General features: G+C 37.9%; 1 protein-coding gene across 1 annotated transcript in view; it reads right to left on the minus strand.

Annotated features, from left to right (window-relative positions):
• Positions 1 to 19,711, minus strand: part of PJA2 (praja ring finger ubiquitin ligase 2) — a 380,196-nt gene that overhangs the window by 341,168 nt on the left and 19,317 nt on the right. The gene's annotated exons all lie outside the window — the stretch shown is intronic.

The raw sequence follows: 19,711 nt of genomic DNA on the forward strand, positions 1-19,711 counted from the left end.
TCCATCTCCTGGTTATTGTAAATAGAGCTGCAATGAACATTTTGGTACATGACTCTTTTTGAATTATGGTTTTTTCAGGGTATATGCCCAGTAGTGGGATTGCTGGGTCGTATGGTAGTTCTATTTTTAGTTTTTTAAGGAGCCTCCATACTGTTCTCCACAGTGGCTGTATCAATTTACATTCCCACCAACAATGCAAGAGGGTTCCCTTTTCTCCACACCCTCTCCAGCACAAAATGTATTAGTCTTTATTTCACCCTGATTATCCTAAATAAACACCTTTGTCTAGAAGTTTTTCTTTTTTTTTCCTTCTAATCTCCCAGGTACTCTCTAATTGCTTCCACATTGTAAAGAATGTGAAATTGTCATGACAACTAAGAGGAAACTATGCCACCAGAAGTTATTCAAAATACAATGAAACACTTACTGTTGGCCTTTCTAGTGTTGGCTGAAATTATAAAAATGTGCTTCGTACCTCCCACCTCAATCTAGATCAAAGTATTTTGGACTAATTTGTCTGCTTACATCAGGAAAAAAGTGTTTGCTTTTAATTTTTTGTGGGTTTAGTTGAATATATTTTAGTTATAGCAATGGTACATTGAAGGAAGGAATGTTTAAAACCTAATTACTTTTCATGGATGGGGAAGGTAGAGAAAATTCAATGGGAAAAGCATGTAGCCTGTCTTAAAGGACATGTAGCTTCAAAAATGTATACCAAATTAAACAAAAATGGGCAAGGTTAAAACTATAGGGTCCAGGTTTGTACTCTTGGGTGACAGAACTATAAAGCAAAGCAGGGCTTCCCTGGTGGCGCAGTGGTTGCGCGTCCGCCTGCCGATGCAGGGGAACCGGGTTCGCGCCCCGGTCTGGGAGGATCCCACGTGCCGCAGAGCGGCTGGGCCCATGAGCCATGGCCGCTGAGCCTGCGCATCCGGAGGCATACCACAAAAAAAAAAAAAAAAAAAAAAAAAAAAGCATGCAGGAGATAATTAGAAAGGTAGTGGTTGCTTTTGAGGGACAGAACAGCTGATGTTGAGACAATTCATGTGGAGAGGCTTTTGAGGTAACCTTGTAATAATTCATTAAGCTGTACATTTATCTAGCTTTCTGTATCTGTGTTTCATTTTACGATAAACAGTTAAAAAAATTTTAAGACAATGTAGCTTTAGATTATGAGCATAACTGTAAACTATTTATAAGCTGGGAGTGGTTTCTTGTACTTTAAGAAATGCCTTTGCCTTTTTATGTCTCAATATTGTACAGAAAGGGTTAGAGATCAAAGAGACAGATCATGAAGAAATGACAAAAAAGGAAAAAACCAAATAATTGAAAATAAAGTTTTAATTTAAAATTGCCTTTAATTATTATTCTGGGTAATAATGATATTTTTTTCCAAAGAGCTACATGCTGAAGTATTTATAAATGAAATAATATCTGAGAGTTGCCCCCAAAATAATCCAGTGGGGAATGAGATATGAAAAAAGTGGGGTAATAGGTGAAACCAGAGTGTGCATATGTTGATGATTGTTGAAGCTATGTGATTGGTGTATGGGAGATCATTATATAATGCTCTCTACTTTTGTGTATGTTTGAACATTTCCATAACAAAAAAGTTTTAAAAGTAAAATAAATTCTAAAGTATAGAGTGAGAGTATACATATTTTATAAAATGTCTTTCAGACACTGTAGTCTTTATGAGGTTTGTAGCATTACAATCAATTTTATGTACCTGAATATGACTATTTGTAAAAATTCTAACAGAACTACCTTAGAGATTAGCCCTTCATTTGGGACTAGTTCAATTACAAATTAATGGCTTAAAATAATTACAATCACATGGTCCCGTAACTGAAATAAGACAAATCTAGGTATATAAGCAGGTGGGGAGGTTTGCTGTTCCTGGCATTCAGAGAATCTCTGCATTATCTCTAACTCACAGTGAGGAGAGGAAGGTAGACATGAGCAAAGCAGACTGTGAACAGTCAAAATGAAGCAGAGAACTGAATTTATTCCTTACACAACTTAAAGGAGAAAGTACTAGAGGACAACGATGGTTTCTAAAGAAGCACTGTAATTTTTCCTTTTCTTTTTTTCTCCAAGATATCATACCTATTCTCTGGAAAGTAGTTTGTTTTCTCTTACATATTGTCATTTATTTAAAGTAAAATGTTAAAGCTATAAGTAAATTTGCTATACTTGCAATTTTATATTCTTCCCATTAGAATTTTATTCATTCTTGAGCTAACAACTTCTCAGTATAAGAAAAAATATCTTTTCTTGGAGCAAAATAGTACTCATAACCAGCTTCTTTAGCTGCATTCCTAATTATTGCCATCTTCTCTACAGGTCAGTGTCCTCTAAAAGACAGAAAAACATTGCCATCTTCTCTTCACTATGAGAAGACGGATTCTTAAACAGGAAACTCTTAAGATGAAAAAGCCCTTTTCTTAAAGTGTCTTTCCCAAACATACAAGAAACATAAACAAGTCCCAGCAAACTAACAAAAACCCACCCTTTTAATTTGGAAATAATTTCAAACTTATACAAAGATACAAGAATATTACAGAAAATACCAACATTCACTTTACCCAGATTCACCTACTGTTAATATTCTTCTACTCCACTGCTTTGTTTTTGCTTGCTTGCTTGCTTTCTATTTATCTACCCATCCATCTTGTGTGTATATACATATATATGTATATTTACATATAAAATATTTTCCTGTCAACAATTTGAGAGTAAAATGTATATATCATGTTCTTTATCCCTAAATACATCAGTGTGTATTTCATAATATTAGAGATATTCTTTTACATAAGTAACCACAATATAGTCTTCAACTTCAGTAAATATACAATGAAACAACACTTAGACCTAGTCTACTATCCCCATGTCAATTTTACCTATTAACAAAATAACATCTTTATAGCATTTTTTCCCTTCAGTATGGGATCCAGCCTAGAATCAAATATTGCATTTACTTATCAGCCTTTCATTGGAATATTTCCACAGGCTTCCACAGTGTTTCATGTTATTGATTTTTTTGGGAGTATATGAAAATATACAATAATATCTCTCATTTAGGGTTGTCTGATATTTCCTCTGATTTGATTCAGCTTATACATTACTGGCCAGAATATCACATAAGCAATGTTGTATCCTTTTCAATGTATCATATCTAGAAGTGAATGATGTATATTTGCCCTTCACTGGTGATGTTAATTTTGATTACATGGCAAAGGTGCTGTACTATTTGTTTACTACATAGTTATTATTTTTTCCCTCATAACTAATAAGCAACCTATGGGGATTTCTTGAAGACCATGCAAATATCCTGCTCCCCATAAAAATTACCCCTATATTCAGCATCTATTGGTGATTCTAACCTGGGCCAATCTTTGTGAATTAATATTTATCCAACTTCAGCTCTCCCTCCACATTTGCCACTCTACACTCAGCACTCTACTGTAAGCACGAGCCCTCCTTATTCTCTATCGATTTATCTACCTATTATCAGTATGAACACATGGATTCCTATCTTATAATTGGCTTATAATTCATTACTGTATTCAGTTATTTTGGCACTAAAATTGTCCCAGATTTGGCAGGTGTCATTTCCTTCAAACTGGCCTCTATTATTTTTTTTAATCACTTCCTTTATTTCTGGCACGACAAAATATTATAAGTTCATCTTGTAACTATTCTGCTCCAGTCTTGTAAACAGCCCTTTCTCTGAGAAGCCCTGGATCCTTTACATAAAGGAATGTTAGACACCAAAATAAGCATGCTAAGTATGCTCATTTTGACTGTGGTCTCTTTATTCCAATGTGGCCAGGGCTAGGAAATATATGCATATACGTAGATATAATCATATATACATATGTATACATATATGCATATACACATGCACTTAGATATGCCTGTGCACATACATACACATATTTTAGAAATCATGAATTCACATTCATTTCTTCAATTCTAATTCATCACCGTGGAAATATTTCTTGTCTTTCTCAGCTCTATATATGTGGGTCTCTTCTTTCATAGTGAGAACACTGGCTCTTAACATCATCAGTATATTTATTATCTTGCTTAACTCTGCAATGCATCTAAAATGGCTCCAAAATTGTTTTTTTCCGTAACATTACAAAACAAATAAATAAACCTAGTAAGAAGACCTCAGAATTTGCTTGCAGTACTCACCCCATCCCATCCGCCAACCAAGACTGAGAGTATATAGTCAAATACTGTGTTTATAAATTACTTTGACTAGAACTTTTCCCCCCCACCCCGTTCAGTGTAGTTATGACATGCATTTGAAATACAATTGTGTTTGTTTATGGCAGGTGGTTTTCCACTGTAGTTTTTTCATCTTGGCGAATTAATTTTCAACTTGTAGAACACTAACATGCTTCCAAAAGTCAAAACTATGCAAAAAGGTATAATGAAAGAAGTGAAACTCCATTTTGTATCCCTTTCATCCTATTTACTGTCCCCATTTTAAGTAACCAAGTTCATTGTTCTCTGGTTTATCCTTCTGTTTTAGTTTGGTAGAGTTGCCGTTAACAAAATACCACAGGCTGGTTGGCTTAAATAACAGAAATTTGTTTTCTCACAGTTTTGGAGGCTAGATGTCCAGATCAAGGTGCCAGCAGTGTTGTTTTCCTTTGAGGCCTCTCTGCTTGGCTGCCCTTTTGCTGCCTCTTCACACGGCCAACCCTCTGTGCATGAAAGCTCCTGGTGTCTCTCTGTGTGTCCTAATATCTTCCTCTTAAAGACATCAGTCAGATTGGGTTAGGGCCCACCCGAATGGTTTCATTTTAATTTAATTACCTCCTTAAAGGTCCTATCTCTAAATACAGTCACATTCTTAGATACTGGGGGCTAGGACTTCAGCATATGAATTTTAAGGGGACACAATTCAGTCTACAATACCTTCCTATGTTTATTTTTGTAAAGATAAGTAGATGGGTAAATGTTTTCTTATTTCCCTTCTTACACAAGTGGTAGCATAGTATTTATATTCCTTTGCACTTTTCTGGCTCACTTTTTTTCAGAGGCATTTTGTTACACATGGCTTTGAATTTTAGTATCCATTATGTAACATCTGTTGCATATATTCAATAGATTTCCAAGATTTAAGAATTTTTATGCATTTGTAACGACTTATGGGTCTTAGCCTCATAGAAATTATGTTTGAATTCGACAATAAGGAGTCATTTTGGATTTCTGGCCTACCAAGGGGTCCTGAAAAATAATAATTTCTAGGCACAGTGGCTTAATCCATTAAGGTTGATATGAAATAATTAAATAGCAAAATTTCACATGACTGTAGCCAGGAGGCATTTGATGTGTGAGATAAGAAAAATAACTCTTGCTCAGAAGAAGAATTTTTTTCAAGTATGAATTAATATTTTCTCTCCAAAAGGCAGGGTGGTCTGAATAATCCTTCTCATTATCACAACAAGCAAAAAGAGAAAGCATAGACATATAAAAGATGTCTCTCAAATGCCTCTCTCCCAACCCCAATACCTAAAAGCAATTCCACTGCAGATTAAGTTTGGATCTGTACAATAGCAAATTAGGAACTTTGGTGGCTAATGCAATAGACATACAGTTGCTCAAGACGCTATACCTAAAGCCTGAACATACATCATTGAAACAGAGACTGAATTTCTTTGCAGGGAAAGCAACCTGTAATTGTGAAAAGTGCACACAGGTTTTGGAGTCAGATATCTGCATATTTGTCAAATGTCTATTCTGCCAAACCACTTTTGCGTGTTTGGAGAATCTGTCACTGCATGTGTAAGTCTAGTGGAAGTCAGGACCTAGACTCCCATGATGGAAGAAAAATAAAGAAGCTGGTTCACTGTTATTGACTGAATTGTGTGCCCACAAAATTCATGTGTTGACATCCTAGCCCCAATGTAACTGTATTTGGAGATGGGGTCTTTAGGAGGTAATTAAGGTTAAATGAAGTCATGGGGTAGGACTCTAATCTAATAAGACTAGTGACCTTATAAGAAGAGGAAGAGAGGAAGAAAGAGAGTGGGAGGGAGAGAGAGAAAAAGAGAAATCTCTGCTGGCACACAAAGAAGAGGTCATGTGAGGATACTTTGAGATAGAGGCCATCTGTAAGCCAGGAAGAGAGGTTTCACAGACCTGGACTTGGCCAAACCTTGATCTTGGACTTATAGCCCACAGAACTATGAGAAGAAAATTTCTGTTTAAGCCACGCAGGCTGTGGTAGTTTGTTATGCACCTGAGCTGACTAATACACTTGCCCAGACCAAGGCAGATGCTCTCCATCCTTAGATGCTCTCCTTTTGGAGCAAAGAGTGCAGAGAAGGTACAGATGCAGAGAGCTCATGTTGATGGTGGCAGCAGCAGTTACAGAATCCTAACCAGACCCTCCTCTAGCATTTAAAAAATTATTTATTACATGTATTACATAAACACAACTTTACATAAATGTAGAAATATAATCATATACATATGGTGTATCTTCTTAGATTTTTTTCCTTGCCTTTTTTTGCTTGCTTCCATAAACCCTCATCCTGCACCCCCTCCCTCCCATTCCCACCTCAGCCAATCACTTCTGGTATAAGTACTTTTCTAATCAGCAATTCCTTATGAAAATTTATCCAAGGTACCAGGGAGAGTAGTATTCATCTTAATTAGTGGCTGCATTATATTCAATTAATTCCATCATAATTTATTCAGCCATTCGCCTTCATGGCCATTCACTGTCTACATTTCTTTTTCTATTATGAACAAGTGGCATAATTTGGGCTAAGCTTCTGACTTCCTAGGCTCTCCTTTGACCCTCTGCTTAGCTCTGAGCCTATTTCTCCAGTGTAATAGTATACTTTTTTTTAAAGGGGAAAAACACATGTATATACACGTGTCTGGAAGGATACACATAGATGTTGTGATGTTTCTGATATCCTTTCAATGAATTACTCTTCTGCTTTATGTTAACCAGAATGAGAACTACTGTTTGCAACCCAGAACCCTAAGCAGTACACCATGGTTCCCATCTTAGCTTTCACAATTATTACCTGTGTGTCCTCTCTGAGCCCTTACTTCCTTATGGAGTTATAAGAAATTGGAAAATACATGCAATGTGGTTGGCACAGTGCTTGACATACGCTAGGTTCCCAATATATGGTAACAAGAATCATCATTAATAATAGTAGTTACCGATAACAGTAAAAGGACTTGGATGAGGATCAGTGGAAGACATGGAAGAAGGTGAGAATCCAAATGGGACCAGGCTCAAGACTTCACCAATCCTTTAATGAGAATAATCTGGGATTACTGACAGACCATATAGTATTTGTATGCCTAATTACCTATTTATGATCCCATATATTCATTCCCCAGTGTGGTTTCAGGCATTCTTATTTTGCCCCTTCCACTGTCATCACAAAGTTCAGCATTATAAGAATCCCTTGTGATATTAACATGAATCCTGAAAGGAGTGAAGCAGTAGACACATCTGATAACAGGTATGATTTGGCCCAAAATGGGTAAAGCAAGGAGATACCTCCTACTACCCCAAAGCCTATCCTTTCCAAATGCCACATGTTAAGTTACCATTTGACACACTCCAAAATGTATATATTCTTTTGAATTTGTCTTTACCATGTAAGCGTACGGTCACAGCAGTTATTCCAATGAAAGGAATGTCTACATTTAGGTGTCAATATTTTAAGTGGGTCATGAAATTAAATTTCCCTTCAGTAGTGAGCATCTGCTGACAGTGATGGCAGAGCTGTGAGTGAGTGCAGTTAGGACGAAGGGAAGAAGCCTTCTGTCTTTTGGATGCATATTCATGGGGAGACTCAAGTTTCATTTATATATTTGATTCTTGATAATTAAAGCAACTGACTGAAAGGGAACCATTAGCTTCACAGTTTTGTTGGTAATTTAGTGCTGTTAACACATGGCAACTAATGTGTTTACTGTATTGTTCAGCATTTATTTTCTGGTTGTTTTATTTTAGAACCATGAGATAAATTTATTTCCATTGAAAATTATTTATGTCACTTTTTTGACCAAATAATGAATTCCCTTTGTTAAACTTAGTTTTTTTCTTTGATATATTTGATATTTGCCATTAACTGTCCTTACAGTTTTTTATTAATTTTTTCTCAGTTTTAAACTAGCTTACTATTATGGTAATTCATGCTCATGTCTAAAAATTTAAAGAATATGAATATATACACACTGAAAAGTATAAATACACCTCTCACCACAGTTTCACTCCTAGAGGTAGTCACTGTTCACAATCTCTGTGTATCCTTCCAGAAATAATTATATTTATATATGTATTTTCCCTTTAAAAAGGTACACATATGATACCATTATATATCTAGAATTATTTTTTCACTTAGTAGCTACCTTGAATATCTTTCTACATCTTTAATCTTTAGTATCTACATCCTATCTCTCCATCCTAATTATGTGATTTCTGTAAAATATTTAAATACATTTGGGTGTACATGTTATTTTAATAGCTGAATAGTACTGCATTGCATTGGCTTACGGGCCTAGCCGCTCCGCAGCATGTGGGATCTTCCCAGACCGGGGCACGAACCCGTGTCCCCTGCATTGGCATGCGGACTCTCAACCACTGCACCACCAGGGAAGCCCTAGATTACTTTTTTATTGAAGTATAATTGACTTAAAATGTTGTGTTAGTTTCTGGTGTACCAAAAAGTGATTCAGTTTTATATATATATATATATATATGTATGTATATATATATATATATATATATACACACATACACACACATATACATTTATATGACCTTTTTCAGATTCTTTTCCATTATAGTTTATTACAAGATATTGAATATAGTTCCCTGTGCTATACAGTAGGATCTTGTTGCTTATTTATTTTATATATAGTAGTTTGTATCTGCTAATCCCAAATGCCTAATTTATCCCTCCCCAAACTTTCCCCTTTGGTAAAAGTAAGTTTGTTTTCTATGTCTGTGAGTCTATTTCTGTTTTGTAAATAAGCTAATTTGTATCATTTTTTAGATTCCACAAATAAGTGATATCATATGATATTTGTCTTCCTCTGTCTCACTTACTTCACTTAGTAATAATCTCTAGGTCTATCCATGTTGCTGTAAATGACATTATTTCATTCTTTTTTATTTCTGAGTAATAGTCCATTTTGTGTGTGTGTGTGTGTGTGTGTGTGTGTGTGTGTGTGTATATATGTATACCATATCTTCTTTACCCATTCATTTGTTGATGGACATTTAGGTTGCTTCTATATCTTGGCTATTGTCAATAGTGCTGCTATGAAAAATGGGGTGCATGTATCTTTTCGAATTAGAGTTTTCTCTAGATATATGCCCAGGAGTGGGAATGCTAGATCATATGGTAGCTCTATCTTTAGTTTTTTAAGGAATCTCCATACTACTTCCCATAGTGGCTACACCAATTTACATTCCCATCAACAGTGTAGGAGGGTTCCCTTTTCTCCACACCCTCTCCAGCATTTATTTATTTTTATTTTTTATTTTTTTCCAGCATTTATTGTTTGACTTTTTGATGATGGTCATTTTGACCAGTGTGAGGTGGTACCTCATTGCACTTTTGATTTGCATTTCTCTAATAATTAGAGATGTTGAGTAGCTTTTCATGTGCCTATTGGCCATCTGGATATCTTCTTTGGAGGAATGTCTCTTTAGGTCTTTTGCCCATTTTTTTGATTGGGTTGTTTGTTTTTTTGTTATTGAGTTGTATGAGCTGTTTGTATATTTTGGAAGTTAAGCCCTTGTTGGTTGCATCGTTTGCAAGTATTTTCTCCTAGTCTGTAGATTTCCTTTTCATTTTGTTTATGGTTTCCTTTGCTGTGCAAAAGCTTATAAGTTTGATTAGATTCTATCTGCTTTCTTTTTTCTATTGCCTTGGGAAATTAAGAAAATACTGCTATGATGTATGTCAGAGAATGTTTTGCCTATGTTCTTTTCTGGGAGTTTTATGGTATCACATCTTATAGTTAAGTCCTTAAGCCATTTGAGTTTATTTTTGTGTATGATATGATGGAGTGTTCTAACTTCATTGATTTATATGTGGCTGTCCAGCTTTCCAACACCACATGCTGAAGAGACTGTCTTTTCTCCATTGTATATTCTTGCCTCCTTTGTCAAAGATTAATTGACTGTAGCTATGTGGGTTTATTTCTGGGCTCTCCATTCTGTTCCATTGATCCATATGTCTGTTTTTGTGCCAATACCATGCTGTTTTTTTTTTTTTTGGTTTGAAAATTTAGAGGATATTTATTTCTCGGGAAGGTCCACAACAGCTGGCAGGCACTGCCACCATGCTGTTTTGATTGCTGTACCTTTGTAGTATTGTCTGAAGTCTGGGAGGATTATGCCTCCAGCTTTGTTCTTTATCCTCAGGATTGCTTTAGCAATTCTGGGTCTTTTGTGGTTCCATATAAATTTGAGGATTATGTGTTCTAGTTCTGTGAAAAATGTAATGGGTAGTTTGATAGGGATCACATAAAATAGTCGATTGCTTTGGGTAGTATGTCCATTTTAACAATATTAATTCTTCCAATCCAAGAGCATGGGATATACTAGATTACTTTTAATAAAATCATGGATTGTCTATCCTATTATTGAGTAATGGATATCAAATGACCAGAGGAAAGACTTGAAATTCACCAATATCCAACCCATGCCAGCCTCTGTCCCATTAATGATTCATACTCTACTTCTCTAGCAGTGTTCCGTAAACCAGTTAACTAAAGCAATAAGCTTCCTAGCATCAGGACTTTGGCAGTAAAATACACGTATGCTTTCATTTCTGGGTGAGAATTTGCTACAATTTAGGAAAATTTATTATTTTGATGGCCAATTATATAATTTTCTTTTTGATGACAATGAATGCTTATCAAAAAGGCCATGGATCAGTAAGATCTCAACTTAGCCTGTGTACAATGCATAATTGTCTGTGTGATTCCCATAAGAAACAGAATAATAGCAGCAAGATAATTCAAAGTGCAAAAGAAGATTCAAAAAATCTCCTATAAAATGTGCCAAATGCCTCCCACTTATTTATTTTTGTAGAGATTTTTGTTGTTGTTGCTTTTGAGTGTTATACAATTTTTTAAGTGGAAATTGACTTCTTACCTTTCTATTAATGGATAGAGTTCTCTTTTTTGGTTGACATCCCCCCATTTTGTGGTACCTACCAACATAAAGCTAATAGTGAATACGAACAAGTTTATCTTTAAGTATGAGTTGAGTTTTCATCCCTTTATTTCCTTAATGGCCTCAATTTCATAAACAGTCCCCTTTCATACTTTTATTTACTCTTTACTTATTTTTATTTATTTCTTAAGTCATCACTATTGCAGCTATCCCACGATGCATGTGTCACACGAACTCCTTTCTTTTTTTTTTTTTTGTATCACTCCTATTTTTACCTTTTCTGTAACATAAATGACTCCTAATGCAGGATATTCCTATGCCTCTTAGAATGGGCTCAGCTATTATGCACGGATTGGTCAGGCATTCTCCAGTCACTTCTCTATTTTACTACCAGCTCTGAAATATGCATTATCTTCTGTTTCTTGACTCTTCCTCTATTCCTCTCTAGCAACATGTGAAAACTCTTATGCTGTGGAAAAAAAATACACTACCAAAACAAAAACCAATATTTTATTTAGATTGACTATCAGTTTTCACGGTGTTTTCTTCTTTGTGTTCTCAGCACCTTAGAATAGTGCCTGGTACTTAGTAGGCAGTCAATAATTGCTCATCAGGGGATTTATTTGCTTTTTTGAATGAATCCAAACTGCTACACATGTAACTGCAAAATAATGTTTGATGATGGACAAACTTGAAAAAGAACATAAAAAAATAATAATTGATTTGTTAGGGTGAGGAGTAGTAGTAGGTACTTTGCTGCTCTTTTTATCATATGGTATGATTCTACTGCTGACTGAACAGTAAAAGTTCTGCTAGAGTTCAACTGTTATGGGTCTGTGGCTAAATTCAGCATTCCCTCTTCTTTGACTAATGGCAGAGCACATTGTGGCCTTCCTCTGACTCACCCCCAGCATTTTTTTTTTTTTTTTTTTTTTTTTTTTTTTTTTTTTGTGGTATGCGGGCCTCCCTCTGCTGTGGCCTCTCCCGTTGCAGGGCACAGGCTCCGGACGCACAGGCCCAGCGGCCATGGCTCACGGGCCCAGCCGCTCCGCGGCATGTGGGATCCTCCCAGACCGGGGCGCGAACCCGGTTCCCCTGCAGCGGCAGGCGGACGCGCAAGCACTGCGCCACCAGGGAAGCCCCCCCAGCATTTTTTGATACAGTAAATTGAACTGAAAGGACATTAAGATCAGTGTTAAGGATAATGATCAAAATAAAAGCCCAAATTGCTTATTCACATTATTTAGCACCTTGTGTGTAGCACCACATTTAATCCTCCTGACATCATTAGGAGGTAGGATTATTATTGTTTCTGTTTTAGACATAAGGAAGCAAAGACTGTGAGAAGTTAAATAACTTATTTGGGAACCCCCACTAGCTTGAGTGTGTCTCCCAAGTCCTTGCTAGTAACTGTAATGGGATAAGCAGTTCAGAACCAACAGCTAGCAGGTATATCTACTTTGCTCCAACAGGATTAATGGGTTGATTGACTGTTATTCTTTGTTCTAGGGTTATGACTGCTGCCTCAGCTTTGTTTACCCAAGACTCAGATAAATCAGAATATAACTGAAGAACAAATAGGGTGGATCCATCAAGGGAGTTATTTGCATAAAAGATAAAGATGTAGGCTGTGGAAGTAAAAATATAAGGAAAACAACACCAACCAAAACCACATCTCATTCTTCATAATAAGACAGTCGAGACTGCAGGTTTGATCTAAGGCTAATCACTTAGGATCAGAGGAAAGCATCTGTTCAGATCCATAACAGTCCCTGGGTCTGAGGCCAAAGGTATTTCAAGCAAGATTACCAAGGGGCTGTTTCATACCATTTCTCTGAGGCTTTGAGACCACCACTTTCTAAGCCACATAACAGACCACATACAGACCAAGAGGTAGAGTGTGGGGTGAGGGACCCTTTACATTGCAGCCTCAAGAGTCCTCGCTGCAGGAAGCCAAAGCAAACAAGAAAAAAAAAAAAAAAAAAGAGATGACTCCAGTCATGAGGTCACGTGAAACAGCCTTCATGTTCATCCTGGGTTCATCAGAACCTTCTTATCCTCCCTGGCCTTCTGACCTCTTCCACAAGTCATGCTCCACTGGATAAGGGTCATCTGTACCAGAATTCACTATACCCAAGGGAGAACAACATTTTATTGTTTTTGTTATTAAATATTGTTGTTCTAAGAAGATGGTGAACTCCTCAAGGGCAAAGACAATATTATTTTTTGCCTCACAGGTAGGGCTTAGGACAATGTTGGGCACAGTGCAAGCAGCTGATAATTCCTCATTAACCTCACATGACATTATTTGACAAGTTTGCTTCTTACTGTTAGTAACTCAAAACTGTACAAGATTGCTAAAAGGTATAAATGAAAAGAAAAAAAATCCCTCCTTCCTGGCTATCACCAAGGACAACATTGTTTGGAAAGGATTAAAACATTTTTTGTCTCTACCTACCATTTCCCTGGGAAGCAAAGCCAAGCCTGTAATGCTGATTAACAATGTTAATGTTCTTCAGTAGGCGGACAGGCAACTCAGAGGCTTGCTTCTCACCTTCCCCCTCTTCCTTAGATAGAATGACTTAACTCTTCGAATTTTCAGAGAGAGAGAGAGAGCCGGGGGTGGTGGATGGGGAAGAGAGAGACATCGACAGTTTTGCAGACTCCACCTGGTATACACACATCCCACAGGAAGTTAGAAAGCAGTGAACTTCAAATTATGACAACAAAACAAATACTCTTCGCTTAAACCCATCTACCGTATCAGAATAAATCAGAAACCAGGAACAGAGAAAACACTTGTCACTGTAGGCCATTTAAAGGCCTTCTTAGTGAAGCCAGCAAGGTTTCATTATCAGAAATAGCTGCAGCCTTCAGATCTCAGTGACTATGGGAAAAATAAAATACCACAACACACCTGGCAGATTATAGTCTTTCAGCTCAGTTGTTTATTTATACTTTACCACACACTTACTTGACTAAGAGACCCTGTTTCTCTAAAAAATTTTATTGCCAGACTTTAACCCCTGCCAGATTTTTCTGGTGATTACTGGGTGTTTGTTAATTTGTTTGCCCTCTGACAGAAATTAAGTGGTGGGATAACTTGTCAAACTTACCAAACTAAGTTTCATAAAGAATACTTACCCAGGAGTCAATAAATTTTTAGCCTAATTCCTTACTGAACTTCAGAGAGAAACTCATCTCTTTGGGCCCCATTTTCTTACTTGTAAATGAGCAGGTTGGATTAGATGATGTTAAGGATCCTTCGAACTCTCATGTACTGTGCTATCATCTATGAGAGAATGCCATATGACAGAGATGTCCAACTAAAAACCAGAAGGCAGGGCTTAAGGCCCCCACCTTGCCATTTAACAACTCATTAAACCTTTCTGAGCCTTCTTTCATCTATAAGATCCATTCCAGTTCTAAATTCTACGATTTTTTATGACATTGCTTATTGAGTCTGAATATATCACAAACGTAAGGTCTCAGACATTACTTTTAAGACTTTCGTACTACAGGGATTGTATCACATAAACAATTCAATTTGATAATCAACCAACCACCAGCATTTACTGTGCAAGCAAACGGTTTTTCCGCAAAACTGTGCAGGGGTGAGAGGATGCATGTTTTGCAAACATCACTCAGTAGTGATGGTTTTATTTGCCCTATCTTAACTGAATTTTAGATCACTTAATATTTAGCACTAATAACCACCAAGATGTCTGGTTTTCATGAGATTAAACACTGTGTCAGGTTGCTAAGTTCTATATTTTTAACAGTCTGGGTTGCCTGCTTTCTGCAGAATGGTGCCACTGGCAAAGAGCCAAACAAGCACAGATTGGTACCTTCATCCAATTGGCCATTGGAAAACTGCATTCTGAGGTGCTTATGTAGCAAGCCTGCTTCCTGTAGTAGCTCCCACTTTATTGTCTGACCAAGTCATCTCCTTCCTTCCCTAGGTAATAAAGTGCCATTTTTGTACCAGCTTGAGTACGGCTGGGCTGTTGTCTAAGCTATGAGAGTGCATTGAGCAAAGAATGGCTGTTTCCAAAGAGACATCTGTCAGATGCAGAGGGAGCTTGCATTGCTCTAGGGTGCTGACTTTGTGCTCATCATTTTCCAGGCTGTCTGATTGGCTTTCCTCTAAAAGCAAGAAACAGAAGAGCTGGCTGCCAAAGATGGTTTGAATCCTTGTCTGGCAGCCGCCAAAGTCAAAGAGGGAGGAAAAGAGATGGCAAATAACATTTATTGAGCACCTCCTGTGTTACCAGACACTGCTTAACTCATTCAATACTCATGAAGTGACATCAAACAGGAAGGAATCCAGGAGACCAAACAATGTGGTCAGGACTCTGTCTCCATCTCCCAGTTCTGCTTTACCCTGCCTGACTGTTCTCACATAGGTTCTTTTCATTCGGTAGCAAGATGACACCAGCGGCTCCACTCTCACATCCTCCTGTCTTAGCAAGCCCATGGATGGAAGACTTCTCCTTCCCCTGTGTCTACAGCAAGCCCAAGGAAGATTCAGAGTGGGGCATGCTCCATATAGCACATGTTCATGACTGAACCAATTTCCCACCCCCCTACCCAAGCATTGTGAGCGTGTGCAGGAGTCAGGGTGGCACAGTGGTGGATAGTCCCAGTGTGAAGTGGGGGGAAGTTTCCTTAAAAAGCCAAAAGAAGAGGGTGGCAACCCTTGCTAGAGAGAGGAAAACTCTGTCCAAATGGCTACCCCAGTCCAATGCAATGAGCTACTGAAGAATACTGTTGGTTTGAGTTGTCAATTTGAATGTTTTCTCTAGAAGAATGGAATCAAGAACGCAATAGGGAAAGTTAAGGGCAGTTTATCAAACCTCAATGGACATATATATTAACATACATTTATCAGACAAGCTACATAAATCTGTCTTTTTTCGTCTTTTGATGACTCTCATGCAGAAATGGCAGTTAGCTTTCTCTTGGATACGTATACAGTCATCTAGATTTAAAGGCATATGGTCTATCTTGGATCATTTACAGATTGCAAGATGGCTCTGAAGCCAAACTTGCTGCTTATTTCATGCCCTGCACATTTAATTACTGCTTGATGTGAATGAAGCGTTTTACCCGAAGATATGCGCTGCTGAAATTTTAGCTGGGCTGAGTCATAAAACAGTTTTCAACAGATTGAGGCAATCTTGGAGGGAAGTTTGTGAAGAAAGTTGGCTTGAACTATCTGACTGTAAGTCATAAATGTTTTGAGTCAGACTGAATATTGCTGGATAAGATGACAAATACAAGTGTTCCTAGTTTAGTGCTTTTCTGGAAAATTCTAAAAACCAAAATTCTTCTATTGGGCTTAATCACTAGTGGTAAACGGTTAATCATTATAGGAATTAGTTCTGAAAGAGAGATAGGGCATTTTCCCTAGTCACTTGTTTCTTTTTTGGAAACGAATTCTCTGCAGCACAGGTTTTCTTAGTTCCACGCTCTGGCTTAGCTTCCATGTCTTCATGTCAGTTAAACCATTCCTCTAGCTGGTCATCTCAGGTGGTACTAGCCTGGGACAGGGAAGAAGCAATAACTGGGGAGCCTATACAGCTTGGTATTCAAGCAAGTAAATAAAGAGTTTGTGAGTTTGGGTTGTTCTATCTCATGGGTTGCTCTACCAATTTCTAATTATGTAAATGTAGGAAAATAGCTAGGCTTATGATGAGGATTGAGTAAAATAATGCTATTGGACTGCCCAGCAGGGTATCTGGCACATGCCCTCCATCTAAAATGGCTGCCATGTTGTTGTTATCACTCCAAGGCTGCTGTCCAAGCACATTCTTCATATTGGAGCACTTGGTGGGGGGCATAGCTACTAGCCACTTCTGGCTCCTGCATACCTGCTCTGAACTATCCTCTGCTTTTTCTTTCTCTACTGCCCTCCCTTTGTGCCAAGTAATTCAGACAATGCAAAAAAAATTTTTTCTTTCTTTTTAATTCAAGCTCTGATCCTAAGAAACAGAATAGAGAAAATAATTTTATTGACTTCTTTAAACTTCTCCAAAGCATGGCATGCTCTCTTTCCCTTATGAGTCTTCACACAGGCTGTTCCTTTGATCAGAACACTTTTCCTCTTGTATTTGTTTCTTAAGCTTTCTCAAAGTCAAGGCCTTAGTTTAGACTCCTCTCTCCTCCAGAAAGTCTTATGACCCCTAACGCCACATATTCTAGGTTTTCTATGTCTCCTAGCATGTTAGACCTTCCCTATCACTGAAGTGCTCATTCTGGTGACTGGCTCAGACAGAGACTGTGAGTTCCAGGAAGGGCAGAGATCATGTTTGCCTCATCAGTCGGTATGGATCATTGTACCCTTGGCACCTAGCACAGTGCCTGGCCAAGAGCAGGCACTCAATAAATGTTCTTCCTTGGAAACACACGTCAGTGCCTTTTCTAGAAAGGACTCAAGGATCATTTACTCTTTTGTATCTCCTCAGTTATGTGTCTCCTGGAGCACTGCTGCTATCATGGTGGAAATGTCCCATAGCTGTGCTGACTGGAAGATCGGACACTAGCCATGTGCCACTATTGAGCATTTGAAATGTGGCTAGTGCAACTGGGGGCCTTACAGTAATTTATTCTGAATTTAATTTTAATAGCCAATGTGCTATCGTATCACCCAGGACAGTCCAAGAGACTGAGGTTTAAAAGTTTGTTTCCAGGAGCTATAACTCTAAGAACTGTCACTTTTTGAGGGGATACAATTGTCATAAAATTCAGAAGTTTGGCAGTAACACTCAAGTTTAGTTAATGTTTGGAACCAACTTCCCAAAGAAAACACATATTGTGTCACTTTTTGGGCTATGTGGAGCATCTCAATTTTAGGCAAAGGAGTGTAGTGCTTGGGTTAGCAGCCCTGCTCTGATACCCTCTGCTGTGTTACCCTGAGCAAGTCACTTAACATCTCTGTGTCTCAGTTTCCTTACCTAGAAAATGGAGCTAACAGTTTCTACCTCAAATTATGTTAAATGAGAATGTGTGTGTGTGTGTGTGTGTGTGTGAGAGAGAGAGAGAGAGAGAGAGAGAGAGAGAGAGAGAGAAAGGAAGAGAGAGAGAGAGAGGGAGAGAGAGAGAGATGGAGAGAGGCTATGAACGAAAAAAGGGAGGCAACCCCCCATTAGCCTAGTCACCTCCTATGGCACATTGTATGTTCTCAAAAATGCTAATTACCATGGTTAATTATTCCACTCTTCTATGTTTCTAAATCAACATGGCATTTGGATATATATGTGTGCATATATACACACACACACACCCCCAACAGATCCACTAAACCTGCTTCATAAGTTTTGATCAGGCAGAACAAGAATGTGAGTGTAAAGTACTATGAGAAAGTTAGAGGATAGGTATAATAGAATGTTATACGGGATCATTATTAGGGAAGATAAGTCATTTTAGAAAGGTAAAGCACCTTGAAATGTCATTTTAAAAGAGCAACAGTATTTGAAGTAAGGATTAGAATTTCTGCTTGCAGGAAGGCTTTCAGCAAACATTTCTATTTTCCTTCTCCATTTTTGTCACCTGTCCAGGTTGCCCTTTTGCCATCCTCTCAATAGGCAAAATGTTCAGGGGATGGCTGCCTTGTGCCATGCACCAAGGGGACTGAAATGAGCTGATGCAATGAGTCTAACATCCACCCTTTGAGTCTTACTATTCAAATTAACATGCTATACAGTGTTTTTGGATCCTCTGTGGCCCCTTAGCTCCATTAGAAAACTGTGTGAGCAAGGGCAGGAGACAGGGAGATACTTCCTGGAATCAGTAGCTGATTTGCAAGCCTGAGGAGTTTGCATGAAAGGCAGCAGTAAAAGTCAGTCGTCAGCCCTGATATTTATAGTGAAAGGAGGAAAGAAAGGAGAGAAAGCCATGAAATGTTATTAGGCAGTCAGGGAAATAGAGAGAGCTACTCAGTATAACTCATACCTTACTACCTGTTCTTCATTAAAAAAAAAAATTTTTTTTAAATGTATGATATATATGTGGAGTCTTTTTTAAGAAACAGCAAGAGGAAACCTCCTCCTTCTGATCAATGGTATATGCTAAGTTACTATATTCTTTTGATACAAAAAATTGAAATGAACTAACCACAAATGCAGGAAGATGAGGTCTAAAAAGCAATACAAAGTTTCTTTTATTTCCCTTGCTTTTTTATGTTAGAAACCGGGGAATCATGCTGAATTTCAAATAATCTGCCTGGTCCCAATACAAAACCATTGCATGCTTTGCAAATTGAGATGCATTTTAAAAAACATTTTATAAAATACATGTCAGGGCTTCCCTGGTGGCGCAGTGGTTGAGAGTCCGCCTGCCGATGCAGGGGACACGGGTTTGTGCCCCAGTCCTGGAAGATCCCACATGCCGCAGAGCGGCTGGGCCCGTGAGCCATGGCCGCTGAGCCTGCGCGTCCGAAGCCTGTGCTCCGCAACGGGAGAGGCCACAGCAGTGAGAGGCCCGCGTACCGCAAAAAAAAAAAATAAAAAAAAAATAAAAAAA

This window comes from Physeter macrocephalus, chromosome 8 (assembly GCF_002837175.3).
Source record: "Physeter macrocephalus isolate SW-GA chromosome 8, ASM283717v5, whole genome shotgun sequence".
NCBI lineage: Eukaryota > Metazoa > Chordata > Mammalia > Artiodactyla > Physeteridae > Physeter > Physeter macrocephalus.